Here is a 17,502-nt window from a genome sequence, read left to right as displayed (position 1 = left end):
AAAGTGCATGATCATCTTTTTTGATAGCTAAAGCCTAAGTAGTATCTAAACATTAAAGTAATAGAGTCCATCTTCGCATGATGGTTCTTATTTCTGCTGAGTAACATTCTTCATACATTCATTAACATGTATTCTGTATTTTAAGCCTTTCGTAGTCAGCCAGAACTCTAAAACAAAATGTGCTTGACTTTAAATTCACCGTAATTGGATTTGTGGATTTGTACTAGTTTAACTCAACCAGTTTCTGAATAAGACCATTTATTTAAGCGAGCCAAGTGAAAACCCAGTGCAGGTATGGTCTGCTGGTGTAGCAGCATCAGCAGCTGTGAGCCTGCCTAAACCATCCCTGCTGCAGATGCAGAGCACTGAACAGCTCTGCTTGTGTGAGAGGAGCTTAAGCAGTCAGCAACAGTTCTGGTAGCAAATCTTTCTAGTACAGATCTGGCCTCAGGTCAAGTTTTCTACCAATCCAAAATAAACAGATTTGGTCTCAGCTAGGCTTTTGTAGCTCTTTTATTTCTTCTTTTTCAAGAACCTCTTGTAACACCGCCCAGACTACATCCTTAGCAATAAAGAAACGTTTTTGGTTTCAATCACAGGCAAAGCCCATCATTCTCTTACCCTTGTAGCTAATTCCCTAATTAATTAAGTAAAAATGTATTTAATTTGTGTCGATACATATATCTTAGTGAAACTGATGTTCAGTGATATGGGATTATGTTGTATAGTGATTCAATAGCAAAATCGTCTTTTGTTAGCTCCTTCACAAAAAGAAAGGCAAATCAGTTTTGTTCCTTCCATTATGTAGGTATTCATATAGTTATGGCAAAAATGAGGAATTATTTAGACACAGTACAAGGGATGTATTTATTTAAATGTAACTAATCAAATAATATGATTAATGAAAAATAAATTTATTATTTTGTTTCATTGTATCTAAGATAAAAGTGCCCAGGAATACCCAAGCCAGGTACAAATACACTTGTGGAAAAACATCCGGATAAGTACTTAGCCTGATGTACAAGCTTTCAAGTTGAACAGTGGAAGAATTTTACTTTCTCCTTGTTCTTTTAATCATTTGCTCTACTTGTACTCTGGTGCTTACACAATCATTTCCATTAATGCATACTAATCTTAGCGTTTGTTATCAGTCTCTAGTCTTTTAGGCTGTACTCAGATAAGATTTTTATAAACTGTTACACATTCCTTGTTAACTGGCTGAAACCTTCCATATTGTCCTTTCAGATGTATTTATTTACACATTTTTGATACTTTGCAAGTCAATCCTTGCTTTTTTCTTGTTAGACATTTGCAAGTTTAGACTGACTCATATGCATTGCTGTGAAGGTGTAGAAACTAAACTGCATCCTCAAACACTAAGTTGGATGTCTTTTAACATCTCTACTAGTATTTGGAAAGAAGTGTGATTCTTTTCTTGAGCAATACTTAGCTGCAGAAGAAAGTTATGCTATGGACCAGTTATGTTACAGAATGCTGGCATTTTGGCAAGGCTTTTCTTTTCATAATTATAGAAAACACAGTTAAGAAGTGCTTGTTAGGAAGGTGACTGAAGAAACTCTACTTTTTATTTTTAGCAGTAATATCCTACTGAGATAATTGGTGTAAAAATGTAATATGAAATTATATATTGTTAAGGATGACAACTTTGTTAAATAGCTTATTGTTAAGAATACAGGCTGAAGTCCACATACTTTAATGCTAAATAATATATTTGGTCTTTAATAAGAAGCTTATTTTGTGCGCCATCGCTGCCTGTGCTGGTATGAGTTGAAAACCAACTTAATGTCACTTTCAGTGTTTCAACACCTTCTCTTTGGCACCCGCTGTTCTGTTCTGCCAATTGCCACTTACTGCTGGGAATATATATATCAGATACTTTTCTTTTACATCTCTAAGACTTTTATTGGCTGTTACTGCCAGTTAGGATTATTTTCCCTCAAATTTGTAATTTCGTGCTTTCTTTCTCCATATGGTTAAGTTTAAGCCAAAGTTATTGTTACTGCACTACTATTCAGAAAATCAGTGCTGCCAGTGGTAATGGTGAGAGAGAGTGGATTAGGAAAGACTATTCCATGTGCAGCAGGAGGGGAAAACAATCTCATCTCTTTACCCGTGGGGGGAAAAATACAAACCGAATTGAACTGTCAGGTAGGCAGACAAATGCCTAGTGCTGTGGTGATTAGACAGGTTTAGGTGCCATATGCAATGGGATAATTAGATGGATTACTCATGCTTTTGTTGAAACAAACAAAGAAAAAAATATGTTGATTTCTACTCAACTATATCTGTCTGTGGAATGTGTGGGACAGAATAGCTGTTAGATCTGTGTGGGATGATGTTACTGCTCTATGTTCTTCTGATAAGAAATCAGCATCAGCAGAAGGAATGAAGAAATGGTTTCTGTTCCTAGCAGATGCTGGGAGAAAGCCAAGCAGGAGATGTTAGACAGGACTTGCTTCTAGTATGACCAACAGTGGTTTCTGGCGAGGTTCTCCTGACATGTCTAGAAGCCTGTCTCTAAATAGGCTATTTGAATTAGCAAGCTCAGCTGCCATGGCAGGTCCCCAAAGAATAAAATCATAAAATAAAATTAAATATGTTTAATATGTTTGTATGCCAACACAGAACAGTACCCTTTTTAACACATGGAATACGCTCTCCTAGGCAGTAATACCAGCCTACAGTCCAAATGGATGAGGTTGCTGTTCTGTAATAGCAGATACAGCATGTACAGATACATACATAGATGTATATAGTAGCAAGAAAAGACAGCATTGAGTCTCATTTTATTTGGATTGTATTAACTGGAAAGTTGAATTGATTTAAAAAGAAATAACAAAAGCTTCTAACAAGCTCCTTTGAGTTTCTCAGACAATTTGTTTGCAATTACACAATTACCTTCCATTTTGTAAGATAGGTTTCTTTCCTGTATTGTTATGTAAAAAGCACACAAAAGAGAGAAATTGAGTGTTTTGTCAAGGGAAGGGCTCTTGACTGTATTTGGAATACATCTGCATAAGGCTGTAATAGCCTAATGTCATGATGCAGGCTGGCGATGGGCTGCCTAGGCACAGCTGTATAAAAAAAAAAAGGTTGTTAGGGTCCTGGTGGGCAACAAACTCAATGTGAGACAAGTGCAAAGGAGTCCAACACGAGGAGAGGCTGAGAGCCCTGACTTTGTTCAGCCTGGAGAAGAGAAGGGAGAACTTAGTGCTCTCTACAGCTACCCGATGGGAGAATGGAGAGCAGGTGGAGCTATAAGCCGTGTTCATTGAGGAGAGACACAATGAGAGGACAAGAGGCAATGAGCACAAGTTGCAGAGAGGGAGGCTCAGTTGATGGGAGGAAAGAATTTTACATTGTGAAGGTGGTCAAATGTTACAAAGGCTTGTGCAGAGAGGTGGTTCAATCTCGATGCTTAGACATACCCAAGGCTCAACTGGACAAGGCCTGTTGCAACCTTACTTTACATCAAAGTTGTCCTTGCTATAATGAGAGGCTGGATGAGAGACCTACAGAGGTACTTTCCAACTGAAATATGATAACGTATTTAACATCCTGATTTTTGAATTTTAAGTTCATAGAATGGCTCGGGTTGGAAGGGACCTTAAAGATAATCTACTTCCAACCCCCAAGTTGGTGAAGGAGACTTTATCCAGTGTGTACAATGTGTAGAATAAGCAGTCTAAGAAAATAACATTCAGGTAATATTCTCTGCTATCTTTTTGACCAAGAATTTATCAGTGCCATATATTTACAATCTCTGCAGGTGTTTTCTTCGCTCTTCATAATGCAAGCATGAATGCAATTGAATGGTGGAGGTGTAGCTATCGATACTGGTGGGTGATTCTTTAAAGATTGCATTTAAAGTTATTTCAGAAATGAAACAATTGGCAAATTAAAATGGAAAGACTGAAACAGTTATTACCTTCTGCCTGGATACTTCCACCTATTCAGGAGGTTGTCATCGTGGTGAAATGGGTAGCTGAACATGAAATGTACCAGCATCTGAAAACTCATCATTAGAAATTGTATTCTGTTCCAATTCAGTAATTCAAGTCATTCTTTCCCCAAACTGGATATTCAAGTGCTCACTTACTGTTTGATCAAGGGTAAAAAAGCAAAACAAAACAAAAAAACATTTTAGGAGAAGAAAACAAAAAAGTGTAGTAGTCTAGTATGGTCTGCTGTAGATGATTATATCATTTTGTAGAGTTACAATTTAATTTTAGTGAAGTTGTTTTGGGTACGGATTGAAATAAGATGGTAATAACAATTGCTTTAACCCATCCAGATTTTACCTTAAAGAAATCTGCAGTCTTCTTGGAAAATGATTTCTGTTTATTTTCCTGGTAGTCATTTTAAATTGTTTTCTTCAATTTCCCCAATTGTTATTTAAAAACAAAACAAAAAGCAAGCAAACAACAACAAACAATTTTTGACTCAAAGAATAAGTTAATTTCATTATTCTTCATGCTGTTGGAAGTAGAACTCCCAGTAAATTGAATCATATCCATTTTGGGGAGATTTTGACTTTATCTGTTGCATAAATAGAGTTGGGAGATTTGTTTCATCTGTTGTTTTTTTTTTTTCTTTTCTTTTTGTTTTGTTTTGTTTTTCTGTTCTTTATGGGAAATATTTTTTTAAAATAAAACTATATTGCATGTTACAGAGAAACTAGAGTACTAACTCACTGCATATGTCTGAAATATTTCACTTCCATTACTTTCCATTAACTGAAACTGAAACTCCTGGGAATCATTTTCCTTAGGTTTTTAGTGATGTATAAGACTGCTTTGAATGCTGTTTAGGAAAGTTCACAAACAGTTTGTTCATCCTAGTAGGTAGTCTTCAAGGCTCCCTCAGTAGCTGAGAGACTGGAGAGGGGCTTTTGAAGTCACCACTACCCATGGTGGTCCAGCATCCTTTACCTCTGTCTCCTTCAGGAGCATCACCTTTTTCTGTTTCCTGGGAGAAATTTCAACATTGTTTTATGTTGAAATATATATTTTTATATAGCTTATAGTTGCCTGCTGTCTTAGTTTGATATTCAGTTTAAGACTATTTGAATCCTCTTACGTTAGTTTTTCTAATACAACGCCTTACTCACTGGAAAACAAACAAACAAAAGCATAGTATTAAATCCTGTATTTTGGATACAATGGTTGGTAAGGAAATAGTTTTTCTTCTTCAATAAAATAAACCCAGAATTACTTAGTAAAAGCGGGAGAAGCTTACTAAAGAAATTACCATCTATTTTGCCTTTTTTTTTTCTCTTAATACTTTGTCTGCTTTACAGTTGAGTTCTTTAAAGAACTCAACTAATGTTGTCTTAACTGATTTTAACAGTTTTTTTAACCCCAAAGATGTCAACAAAATATGTTGACTATCAGCTAACGATTTTGCTTTGTAAAATATGTGCTGTTTAGTGGTAAGTACCATTCAGACCCAATAACACAGCCCCAAAGTCCTCTAAACCCAGGGATTTCACACGTTGTGTGTTCTGCTGTTCCTGCAGTGTAGCGTGCCCTCATGTGGTTAGATGCAATATCTTCATGGAGTGAGTCAGGCATGCTCTGAATTTATTCTCTATTCTGCTGAAGAACTGAGAAAAATAAAGACTAAGAGCTAACTGGGAGACAGTCTGACACTAAGATTTTAAATACTATTTTTTTCCTCTAAAGCTCTCAAATGATTTGTTGCTTGGAGATAAAAAAAAAAAAAAAAAAAAAAGTGCTAACATTTGGTTCTGATTCAGCAACAGATGCGTGTGTTTTGTTTGTCTTGCCTTTTGAGGTTTGGAGGATCCACTTACCAATATTTAGGACAAAGTGGCTTCATTTCTGATTGGTTAATGCTGATTACTTTAAATACGGCAGTGGAAATTTCTTTGTTGATTTTCTCTTGCTTAATACATAATACCAGCAGTCTTTTACTTTTGATACAGTTTGAATACCGCAAGGCTTAATCTTGTGCTAATAATAAATAGCAAGCCGTATATGCATTTCTCACATAATGCATGTTATGAGTTTGAAGGCTTGATTATTAGTTCGGTATTCAGCTTTGGAAGGAATTGGAGTTAATGAGGTGTTATTTTGGATCTTTTATTTCTCATGATTTACGTAGATTGCTAGCAGCTTGTTTTCAGGGCTTCATAGCCTTAAAGCAACTTGCATATCTTCATGACTTTTCTTGTATTTATGCAAGTAGTGTAATAAAGTCTTGCCCTAAAATAAAAACTGGTGAAATTCAAGAAGAATAGGAAAATGCACTTACTTTATTGATGGCATTCAGTGTTTTAATTATCAAGGCAAAGAAATGGTGTTGGTATGACATTTGGACTAGTAATAACTTAGAAGTTAAATTAAAAATATTGAATGCAAGGAATTACTTCATCCTCAGTTACTGCTCGCCTGTTGCTAAGATGATTGCACACTACTGAAAGCTAATGCTTCTGCCTGCTTTGAGGTCACTGCTGCTTAGTGTGTATTTTCTAATCTTGGAGCTAACTAACCTGCCTTTCCTGGTTTCAACATATGATGTTACCAAATGAGTGCATGCTGTTGTTTCACAAGGACAATGATAAACAATGAAGATGGTCAAAAGATCATAGGCGAGAGGAGTTGGTATCTCTAGATACCAATCTAGACTGTTGCTCCAAGTTCAGTCTATGCTATATGAAACCCATAAACGTCCTTGGTGTGGAGCTTGGGAAGACTCAGAGGTCTGGAGATGCCAAGTTCTTTCAGGCACCCTTTCAGGCTCCTGGCATGTAATTCATAAATTCAAATTCTACGATAATGCTTATTCTCCCTGTTCAGCACTTGGAGATGCTTATTGGAGGGACTGACAAAATAGCAAGTGGGAGAAATGTTGAAGGAAGAGGAGCTTTCTGAAATGCCGTCCCTTTCTGGAACTCATGCTTCACTCTGAGCCTGTTAATCTGCTGATTAACAGACAGTGAGTTTGCTTGGAGTTGGTCTAAGTCCTCCTTCAGGGATAAAAAATGGCTCGTTCTCATTTCAAACCCAACCACATTAGCTTGGCAGCCTATGTTAGTTACAGGAGTGACTATATTAATTGTAGGAGATTGAGGAATGTTTAAGATGAGGTTTTGGGGCATGCTGCTAGGACTGTTGCTGCTTTTTTACCCTATCACTGTTCAGTGTAAAAGGAAGACAGAGTCTAGAGAGCAGAGACAAAAATAATGTCCTTTTGTTTTAGCCTTTTCTACCTGTATGTAATTGAAAATGAACATGACTTGAAATGGTATGACCACAATTGCTTAGTGTAACTGAAAAAGCTAAGAAGTACATGGTATAACCAGCACTGCTTGAGTACTTCAGTGTTAAATAGCTTGAATACTTTATACAAAGTCCGTTTGGGGCATTTGAGCAGGTTTACTATAACTGAAGACTCTGTCTTAAGGAAATGCTTAATGTTTCATAAGATGGATAAATGATGTGATATGTGGTTATATCTTACATACAGCAATGAGTCGGTAAGAGGTTAAGATTGTCTGATCACTTTTGTGAGATGTGGCAGATTTGGTCAAAAAATACCAGAAGGGTGTATTTCATCCTGCCTTTGGCAGTTGTGCTTGACTTGGAGATGGCTGTTTCTGGGAGGGAGTTTGGGCAGTCAGAAGATACAAAGAAGCATCTTAAATTTCACTTTTGGATTTTACATGTGTTGTAGGCATTGAACAGATTTTTGGGGAATCAAAACAATTTTGTTGAAGACTGTTTTCTCGGAGCGATAGTAACCTGGAAGTAATTACAGATTCCTTAATTGGACCAATTAAACGCCTCCTTAAGCATTTCCAGCTTGGCACGAGCTGGAATTGCCAACACTCCTAACAAGACACCAGAAACCTCTATGGAGGAAGAGGATTGTTTAGTCCTTAAGATAAGTTCTGCAATCATAACAGCACAGACAGAGGGGACCTTGTAATGAATGTCAGCGCTTGTCTTTCCTCCTCCAGGGGTTGGTTTTGGTCCCCAAGAAGATCCCAGCTGATGTGTCCACACCACAGCATGGCCCCATTAACCAGTGGCACTAATTGGTGCTCTTGTCATCAAGTTTTGTACAAAGGTGGAATGAGCCCCAGCAATTGAACTACATTTTCAGTATCTTTAGGGATTTTCCTGGGGTCACAGCAGAGGCAAGGTGGCTGGGTGGTTTGGGGGAAACACACTGCGGGTTTGCTATGTCTGCTGTATAAAAGATAATGTTCCGGAAGATGTGTAGGAGGAAAATGTGTGATGTGTTTTTTGTTGTTTTTCCTTCTTTTTGTTAACAGAACAAGTAGAAGGGAATTCCACAGAGAATTAATACTTTAAGAAGAACTTTAAAATACTTACTGAAGAACTTTAAAAGTGCCTTATACAATATTCATTCACATGGACTAGGATATAAGCCTCCTCCCGTAGTGTGAACACTGATAAGAAGAATATAAATGAACAGTGACAGAGTTGCTATCTCTAAATTACATCCTAAAGGTACATCATGTTGACAGAATAGAAATATGCAAATTTGTCCAGGAATTTGTATAAGGCAGGGGAAAAGTGAATCAGAGCAGCTAGCTGTCCTCGAGCTAGATTGGCTGAAAATATTCTGGCTCCAGTCAGCATGCCCTGAGTTATCTATGTACTGACATCCATAAGGTAGGTGTGTCACTGGCTTATTTATTTATTTATTTATTTATTTATTTATTTATTTAACATCCTGGCCAAAAATGTATACATTAGAGAGAATTGTCTGCTGATTTGTTGGTTCTTCGATACAGCAGGTGTTTGCAAACATTGAAGGGATCTGGAATGAGAACAGAAAGACTGGATTAAAGCACTGGTGTTTAGTGTGGGTAGTCGCATTAGTCGATGAAAATTCAAATATCTGTTTTTAACAGAAAAAAGAATTCCAGTTTGAAGAATTAGGTGGACAGCTGGTGCTAATTGTGCAGAGATAATTACAAGAGTTAATTATGTAAGCTGTTAGAAAAAAACGGTTATGATTTATAGGCTAGGGGCAGTGGCAAATTACTTAAGTTGATCAAGAACTTTGAAGATTATTATTAAAAAAAAAAGGAAAGAGTTAGATTGAAGACTGAATCAGCAGGTCATGTGCGTTCCCAAGAATAATAATGAAAAAAAAAAATCACACAGTTTTTCAGGCAGTACTTGAGACTAAGCACAGATAAGAAAAGAAACAAGTTATCTGTTCCCGTTTTTCATGTGAATGGAGCTGTAATTTGAAGGAATTTTTACCACATTTTGCTTCATAAATCTCATGGCTGGATTAGGATTACCTAATGAGCTACTGCTGAGAGCCAGATTTTAAAGATTGCAGTGTGCAGAGCTGGGATTATGTAAAGCCAAAAGTCCCACATGGTTTTTCCCTCGTTCTGGATAGTCAAAGTGAAGGTCACAAGCTCTGCGTTCAGGCTGGTTCACAGGCTGGTTCAGATTTTGATCTTCCCACAGCCATGGCAGTGCTTTAACCCATAACGCAATCTGTTTCTCTCACAAAGTATTTGAAAGGTTTCTGTTTCATCCTGCTGCCAAAGAAAACCAATTGTGAGAAAAAATAATAAACCCTAAGACAGTTTGGAAAAAATGACATTCTTGTTTTCCAGACAGCTGTGGTGATTTTTCTTCTGGATGAAGTCAACTTCTTTCAGAAACAGGAGGATTTTAAAAATGGTGCTCAAGGGGATACCATTAGTATAACCACTGAGGACGTAAGCCTAGCTTTCCACTTGGATGAGTCTTATCTCTAGAAGCAAAAGGGTCCTTACACTAAAATGTCACGGCTGTCTTTTTGCAGGTCATTGAGTGTTTCCAGCAGATTGGTGATACGGAAGTGTATCAGAAGAGAGGAATGAGAGGAATAACTTGTAGCTGCTCACATGCAAAGAAATGCCTCTGGGAAAAGCAAGTTAATATATACTTGAAAATAGGGGTGATGGGCAAATAGCTGTGTTTTTCTTGCGAGCAATTAGTAATCTTTCCGACAGGCCCTGTTACACTAACTTCACATGTTGCAGACAAACAATTTATGTGAGTTGTTTTAGAATAATTCAGTTGGAAGAGACCTTCAAAGGTCATCTAGTCCTGACCTGACTTGTTTACGTAAGGTACGTTTTTATGGCCATGCTTGATTTAACTTCAGTATTAAAACACGAAAGCAGATGAATGTTGTCCTCCAGCTGGAGGACCCCACCAGCCCCCTGTCAATATTAATATATTTATCTAATTATATATAACTACTTACACTATATATAATTATATACATATTAATAATTTCAGTATTATAAAATGACAAGGCCTGAGTACTTGGTGGGCAATCAGTGATGATCCCCAAGGAGTAGTATTACAGTGAAAAAATGCCTATCAGTATTTTCCTCCAAAGTGTCCAGATTAGTACATTGTGTGATGTGGTTATAGAAAAGCTTCAGTAACTAAACCAATCCAATTCAAGCAGATATAGGGGAAAGAGGTATGTGGGGGGGAAAGTATTGCAATTCTTAAACTTTCGGCCCATGCATTTCAGAAATCTGCAGGGAGGACAGTTTAATTCACGCCGTCAGGAATGCTCTTCTTTCTATGAGCTGGAGCTGCTGACTGGGATTAATTTGATGAATGTCTGAGCCAGCTCTGGCCCCTTTCACTGCTGGCATCCCTGCCTGCCCGTGACCTCTGCAGCAGGGAAATCCGTGCTAATACAATTTTCTCCTTTTATCAACGACGTCTTCACCTTTCTTTTGTGCTGCTGGAGCTGTGTAAGGAAGACTTAATTCAGGGTGGGACTGAGCTATTAATTAGTGAAGTTCTGTTGTTCCAACAGAGATCTGTGCTAGAACTGCGTGAAGCTTCTTTAATAAAACAGGAGAGCAAGGTTCCCTAGTGTGATCACAAAGCCAGGATCATTATAGGATTGCCAAATGAGCTTATGGTAATTATCAAGTGATATATTTGATAATTGTACTAAATTTTTGTGAGATCTGCATTAATTAGTAACTTCAACTGATACAGACATTCCTTCCTTTGTGCATGCATAGGTGGGGTAAGTTATTTAAAGTAAATTTAAAGCTTGAAAGCCCTGGCAGAAAAGTGAGCTATGTTCTTGTCTAATTTCTTTCTTTCTTTTTTTTTTCTTCTCCCCATGAATACAGTTAAAATCTTCTGGGTAGACACTTCTCAAAAACTCAAGCACGGCGTTAATAAGAGCAGTTTATTTCTTTTCTTTCTTTTTTATTCTACAACTTCAGTTATAGGCTGATGTATGGCTTTGTTCGAAGGGTAAGGCAGCTAAAGTGTCATGGGTTTTTCTTTCACTGATGGAAGAAATTTTCCTCTCCCAGTGTGTCTGACTTCTCTGAGTGGAACTGCTAATTTTGGCAGAGACTGCTTTCTTAGCAGTTCCGACTGTTAATTTCATGTCATTTCAAATAAGCTGACACCAGGTATCCCAGGTGGGCAAAATTGCCAGATTCTGATTTTATGAGCAATTTTCTTTCTGTAAGAGCTGTGTGTTGTACAGAACCCAACCTGGCCGTGCAAAGGCCGGAATCCAGAATTCCTCTTTCCGGAGCAGATGTCCTCAGCACATGCTGAAGAACATTTCCTCTCCTTGCTTTGCTGTTGCTCCATGATGATCCAGCTTTCTTTGGAGAGAAGAGAGCCCCAGCATTGCAGTTAGTAATACTAACTATTTAGTATTATTAACTGCAATACTTTTATGGGAGGTGGGAGATTTCCTTACGTAAGGAGGTTCCAGAACTTTACCCCGCTTTAGCTCTTTTATCAGGTTATTCTATTAAAGAATATAGAATCTCCTCTGGGATCTTGAATAAAATCTGTTTTATAAAGGAAAATAAAATATTTGTACAAATCATTGTACATTTTTTTTCCTTATATCCAGCCAGAAGCTCTTGTTTCAACATCTTCCTGTCTTCCTGTACTGGAGGGGCCCTAAGTGGTTGTTCCAGATGCTGTTCAAGGAGTGCTGGGTGGAGGGCGATGATCACTTCTCTCAGTCTGGCTATGTTCCACCTGAGGTGTAGGCAAAAACAGTATAGTGTAAGAGTATCTTAGTCTACTTAATAAGAGTATAGCATAAAGTATTAAGAGTTTATCTTAAGGTGTAAGAGCACAGGTATTGTTGGCTGCCTTTTCTGCCACGGCAGGCTGATGGCAGCTTGCTGCCTATGAAGGTCCATCAGGTCCCTCGAAGCAGATTTGCCCCCCAGCCCATCAGTCCCTGAATCAGTCTTATGGCCAGGGGTTCCTCCGGTACTGCTGCATGACCGGGCTTTTGTCTTCATCGACTTCTGTGTGGTTCCTGTGAGTGGCAGCCTTGCCACGAAGTGCATCAATTGGTCCCCAAGCTGCTGTCATCTGTGACTTGATGCAAGCCAACTTCACTGCTGGCACCAGGTCTTCATCCCTAATAGAGAGCGTAAGTCATCTAGGAATAAATGCAGAGGAGCTCTCTAGCAGTCCTGTAAGTCCGCACCAGTTTTCTCTGAATCAATGCAAAAGGAAGATGACCGTAAATGTTAATCGAATGAGGTGCTCAGCTTTCTAAGCATGGCAGTAGCAATTATAGTAGAGATTTCTGGCTCATCATGGCCCAAGACTAGGAAATTTCATCATGTCCTTTGGAAAATATTTATATTTTGGAAAGAGTATATGCACTCTGTGTCTGCTTGTCAATGCTTTCTTCTCTATATATGTCATTTCATCATCCTGAACCTTTCTCATATGCTCAAATTTGTATGGGAATGGGATTTCTGGCACTCACAGATTTTAGGTGTTTTGCTATGCTCATAAGTTTCATTATCTAGTTTTGATATGCTGATTACTTTTTGAGGCTTTGTATTAGGAACAGTCCATGTTAGGCTGCATCATTCTGTACATGTTCACTCCTACACCTGCTGTGATTGATGAATTCAGAACTTGGAGGCTTTTCTGCAGGACATGTATTTACATGTATAAATTATTACTTGTGGCAGAGATTTCAATTTTATGCTTTTGTTACAAGTAGCTGAAAGGTGTGTATGTTAAAATAAATCAGGATGTAGTGTGCGTTTTCTATTCTTACGGAAACTAACCTCTGGTGTTTTCTTCTGGTGCAGTAAATGAGACTGTCTCTGAAATGAAGTATTTTTTTTGATCAAATTAGTTTGGGACCTTGATTCAGCAAAGTAATTAGTTTAATCTATTAAGGTCATTTAAGTGAATGTGCTATTGAGTAATTTTCCAAGCAGATTGAAGTGTTTGGAATAGAGAAGTGAAATTAAACCGGAGTTGGGAGAGTTGATGTGCACAAGGTTGGATACCTGAGTGACTGTGCTGGGGCTGGAATCGATGCAGCCTCTCCGTCTCCCCTGTCCACAGGACATGTTACAGCAAGCGATGTTCAGATGTTGCACTGGTACATGCTGATGATTATAATGTTCTTTTTCTTTGTACTTACTATTAAGAAATGTTTTTTCATTAGCTGGCATCAGTCTTTTCTCTGCTTTTGGAGTCTTTTTTTTTTTTTTTTTAATCCTAATTAATTTGTTGTCAAGAAAAAATACTTTACATGTATCTTAAAGCTCCAAACATTCAAGTTGTCATTTCTTATTTATTTATTTATTGATTTACTGTTTTCTTTCTAATAACAATGTGAAAAATCTCTCTGTTCCTGCTCTTGTCCTCTTAACCTGGAATCAGAGAGAAAAATAAAACTGTCAGGTCACCAGTAATCTTATTGTTGAGGAGGGCTCTGTCAGTGAGAGCAGGAACTGCTCTTTCTCCATTTCCTTTTAATTTTGTTTCAAATACATAGAAACAAAAAAGCAGGTTGCCAGGATTTCATTTAAGACCATGAAAATTGCCAGATAGAAGGGGTCCCTGCTGTAGTCCAATTCTTGTACTAATCTCAGTTTGCAGAACTAACCTAAAAATAGCAATGTAGTAGGAAAAAATCATCCATAATAGCAACCAACTTGGTTATAAGTCACTTTCTTTTTATTATTGTATTAAGTAGAAATTAAATGCATATAAAACTGATCTGAGAGTCCAGTTAGGCTCAAGATTTGTCCTTTGTTTTTTCTGTGAGTGTTCTTACCTGTTATACCAGGTCACCTCTTTGTAAGCAAAATAAAAAATAAAAAAATGCTGGCCTCTGAATGCTGCTATTTAGGTAGTGGGGAGATGATGTTGCTGTTTGTCTTACATGTTTCGAAGTCTTTGCTTAAATTTACAAATCATCGAAGGTGTATTGGCAAGCTATATGTATGTAGCACCATTTGTGAACTTTGCTCTCTTGCTAGCCAGTGTCGTGTATGATTTTGTGGTTATATTTGAGTCTGTGCTTTTGACATGCCAGAGATTTTTAAATATTTTTTAAATGCTGGAAAAAAAATAATAATAAATAAATAAATAAACAACAAAAACAACAACAACAAAAAAACAATCCAACAACAACAACAACAATAATAAACAAAACAAAAACAGAAAACAGCAAAACTTTAAGGAAAGAATTGGGATCAAGGGCAATGCACCAGCATTTCCTTTTGAAAAAGCAGATTTACTTTGGTTATGCTGTGTTTTACGTGTCCTTTACATGACATGGTAAGAGAAAACTCCATCTTCTGGGGCACTTGGTGATCTCCTTTGTGCTGGGCTTATCTGGACTCACAGTAGCCTGGTGCATTAAGGGATTTACACTGCTGCTGCTTCCTCCTCCTCTCCAGAGCCTGTGTGTGTGAACCTGATTTGCACAGGCTGTGCTATGGAAGGAGGTTCTTCACCTTTCAGAAGCACCGACAGACACGTGTGTGCCTTTTAGGGATTTTTCTGTGTTTTTGCATAACAACTGGCACAGGACAAACAAATCAGTATTGATGAAAATGTGATGAAATACTTTTTGCATGTATTTGAGGAAATTCTGATAAACTTTTCATATTGTTTTACGGTGTTTTGATTGCATTTCTGTGGGTGTCTGTAATTAGATATCCAAGAAAACTATTTAAATCTGACACAAGTATTTGCTGTGAGCACACTTTCTCTGAAAAAGACCACTCAGCTTTTTTTCCTCTTCCCAAATAAGTGTTTCTTTATCTTTCTTTTTAAAGGGATATGAGTTATATTTTTGGCCATTCCTGTTCAAAAAGAACACTATTAAATGTTACTTCGAAAACTCCTTAGGTTTATGACAGGTACAGAGAGAAAAAGCTCCCAATATAAAAGGCAAAACGTATCAACATTTATTTCTAATTTTCTGATTTAATTGAACCTATAATGTGCCCTTGCAACCATCCTTTGAGCATCCTGAATAAGGTACGAGGCTTCTAACTGTTGGCGTTTTGGGAATTCAGCAAACCAATCTCCCTCGTCTGGGATACCAGCACCTGCAGCTCATCTGATTATGTGCAAAAAACTGAATTCAGCGTTTGTCCTTCTGCTTTCTTGGAAAGAAAAAGGAGCAGTAACTGATTCCCAGCCAGCTCCCATTAAGCAAAACACACATAATTAAAACTGATGTATGTTCAACCAATTACTATTTTTCATTCTGCTTTGCGCATTACGTGCTTATCTATTCACAAGATGGATTTTTGCAGGACTTCTCCCATACTTAACAGTTCTAGGAGGAAAGCCTCTCTTGTTGCATGACACAGTTTGTGTGAATTAAATCAGGATATTTACTTTGCTATGTAAGTACATTTTATTTGAAATTGCCTGTTGAGAGTTGTTATGCTCTGAGGGCTGTGTGTAAATGGCTTGTTGCTTCTACTGACAACATTGCTGGGCTAGTAAATCCAGCATGTTGAACCATTTTATTAAAGCATACATGTACATATATCTAAAATACATATTCTATGTGTACCATCAAAATGTTTTGGAGATCATGGTGGTAAAATATTTATTCAGGATTTATTTCACTTAACTGAGAAATCTTATACCTATTTGATTGTTCTCACCCTGGTTTTCTGTGTTTCCCTCCTGTTTTATGAGACAGTATCTATTTCTAGGAACACACTTGTTGTATTCTATGACAGTTATAGTCCCCATTCCTGTTCGTTGACTGCAGCAGTTCAGTACTTCTAGATGCTCTTACAAGAGATGTGTAACTCCTTTGTAGGTAAGGTTAGATGAGAAGAAACTTGGTAGTTGAATCATTCATAGAAGGATCAGACTTGCAGATAGCACAATCCTGTCACATTGGTTTTTATTATTTTTAATGGAAAACTACGTTTCTAGGGTACCAAAAGAGGTCTGTAATCTGGCTAATCCCCGTGTCTTCACAGGACTTCAGCAGTTAGTCTGCCAGTTACAAACTATTTGTGTTGATGCTATTTGAAGAATTTGATTCTTTTTCTAAAGCTATTGATATAGTATCTACCTGAGAGAGATCTACAAAATACTCTGATTTGACTTCATTTATTGACCAATTTATCTTTACTTGAGATCTTTTTCTTCCCTTTATCACCTCACTGTTCTGGCAATATACCTTTAGTTTGTTCATTAAGTTCAAACAATTAACATCAAGTTCCAATGTTGTTCTCTTCCTTTTCAGATCACTTCTGTGAATTTCAGTAGGTGCTCAATAGTTTTGTTGCCTGTTGCATCTGAAAGGTTGTCTTAGTACTCCCCGTGATGTACTGGATAAATCCATTCTTTTGGATAAATCTGAGTTATATTACAGAATTATCCTAGTGTCTTCATAAAGTTCTAAAATTATTAAATAGGTAATGATCAACTGTGAAAGGATATTCAGAAACTTTTATTGAATAATAATTTCATGGGAAAAATAATTAAAAAAAGAATTTATTTCTAAATATAAGTAGTGGAATAAAACAGATAACGGTAGAATATTATCCTGCTGTATCCAGGCATTTTTTCCCTGTACCTCTCTGTGTATGGTGTTTTCAAGACTTGACAGCCTTTTCTATTTTATTTTTATTAAGCTTCCTTAGTCTCCCTGTTTTCAGATGTGGTTGAAAAGGCACAAAGAGTGTGATGAAAGGCTCTTTGGTCACAACTGTAACACATTGTCGTGCTTCTTGTAATAGGAACGGGATGGCAGTGAGGTTTTTTTTACTTCCTTTTAGGATCTTTCTTGCTTTGTATTGTCTGTCTATTGCAAGGACTTTTTTTATTATTATTATTTTTCTTACAGTAGATTTTTAGGTTAGCACACAGATATGCCACTTATATAGACTGCCCTGGGTTATATTCTGGCTAGGGTGAATTGGATCACCGATTGTTACGGATCCATTGCTTTTTTTCATGTATTTAACACCTGATGATATCTGATATTTGGGCTTTACAGAAAAACATCCTGCTAGAGCTGGAGCAATGTTAAATTTTTGTGGTCCATCCACCAAAAAGCTGTGATGTATGTGCTGTATTGTATATGCTGTGCTGTATTGTTAAGCTATGTGGTTCGGGTTTCTGATCTGACAGCTGAATAAGGAATTCTTGTAGG

General features: G+C 37.3%; 1 protein-coding gene across 6 annotated transcripts in view; it reads left to right on the top strand.

The window, feature by feature from the left end:
- CTNNA2 (catenin alpha 2) overlaps positions 1-17,502 on the top strand; it is a 469,784-nt gene that overhangs the window by 80,400 nt on the left and 371,882 nt on the right. The window lies entirely within an intron of this gene.

This window comes from Anas platyrhynchos, chromosome 4, assembly GCF_047663525.1.
Source record: "Anas platyrhynchos isolate ZD024472 breed Pekin duck chromosome 4, IASCAAS_PekinDuck_T2T, whole genome shotgun sequence".
NCBI lineage: Eukaryota > Metazoa > Chordata > Aves > Anseriformes > Anatidae > Anas > Anas platyrhynchos.
The sequence above is the reverse complement of the archived record's forward strand: the minus strand, read 5'-3'. Positions and strand labels throughout refer to the sequence as shown.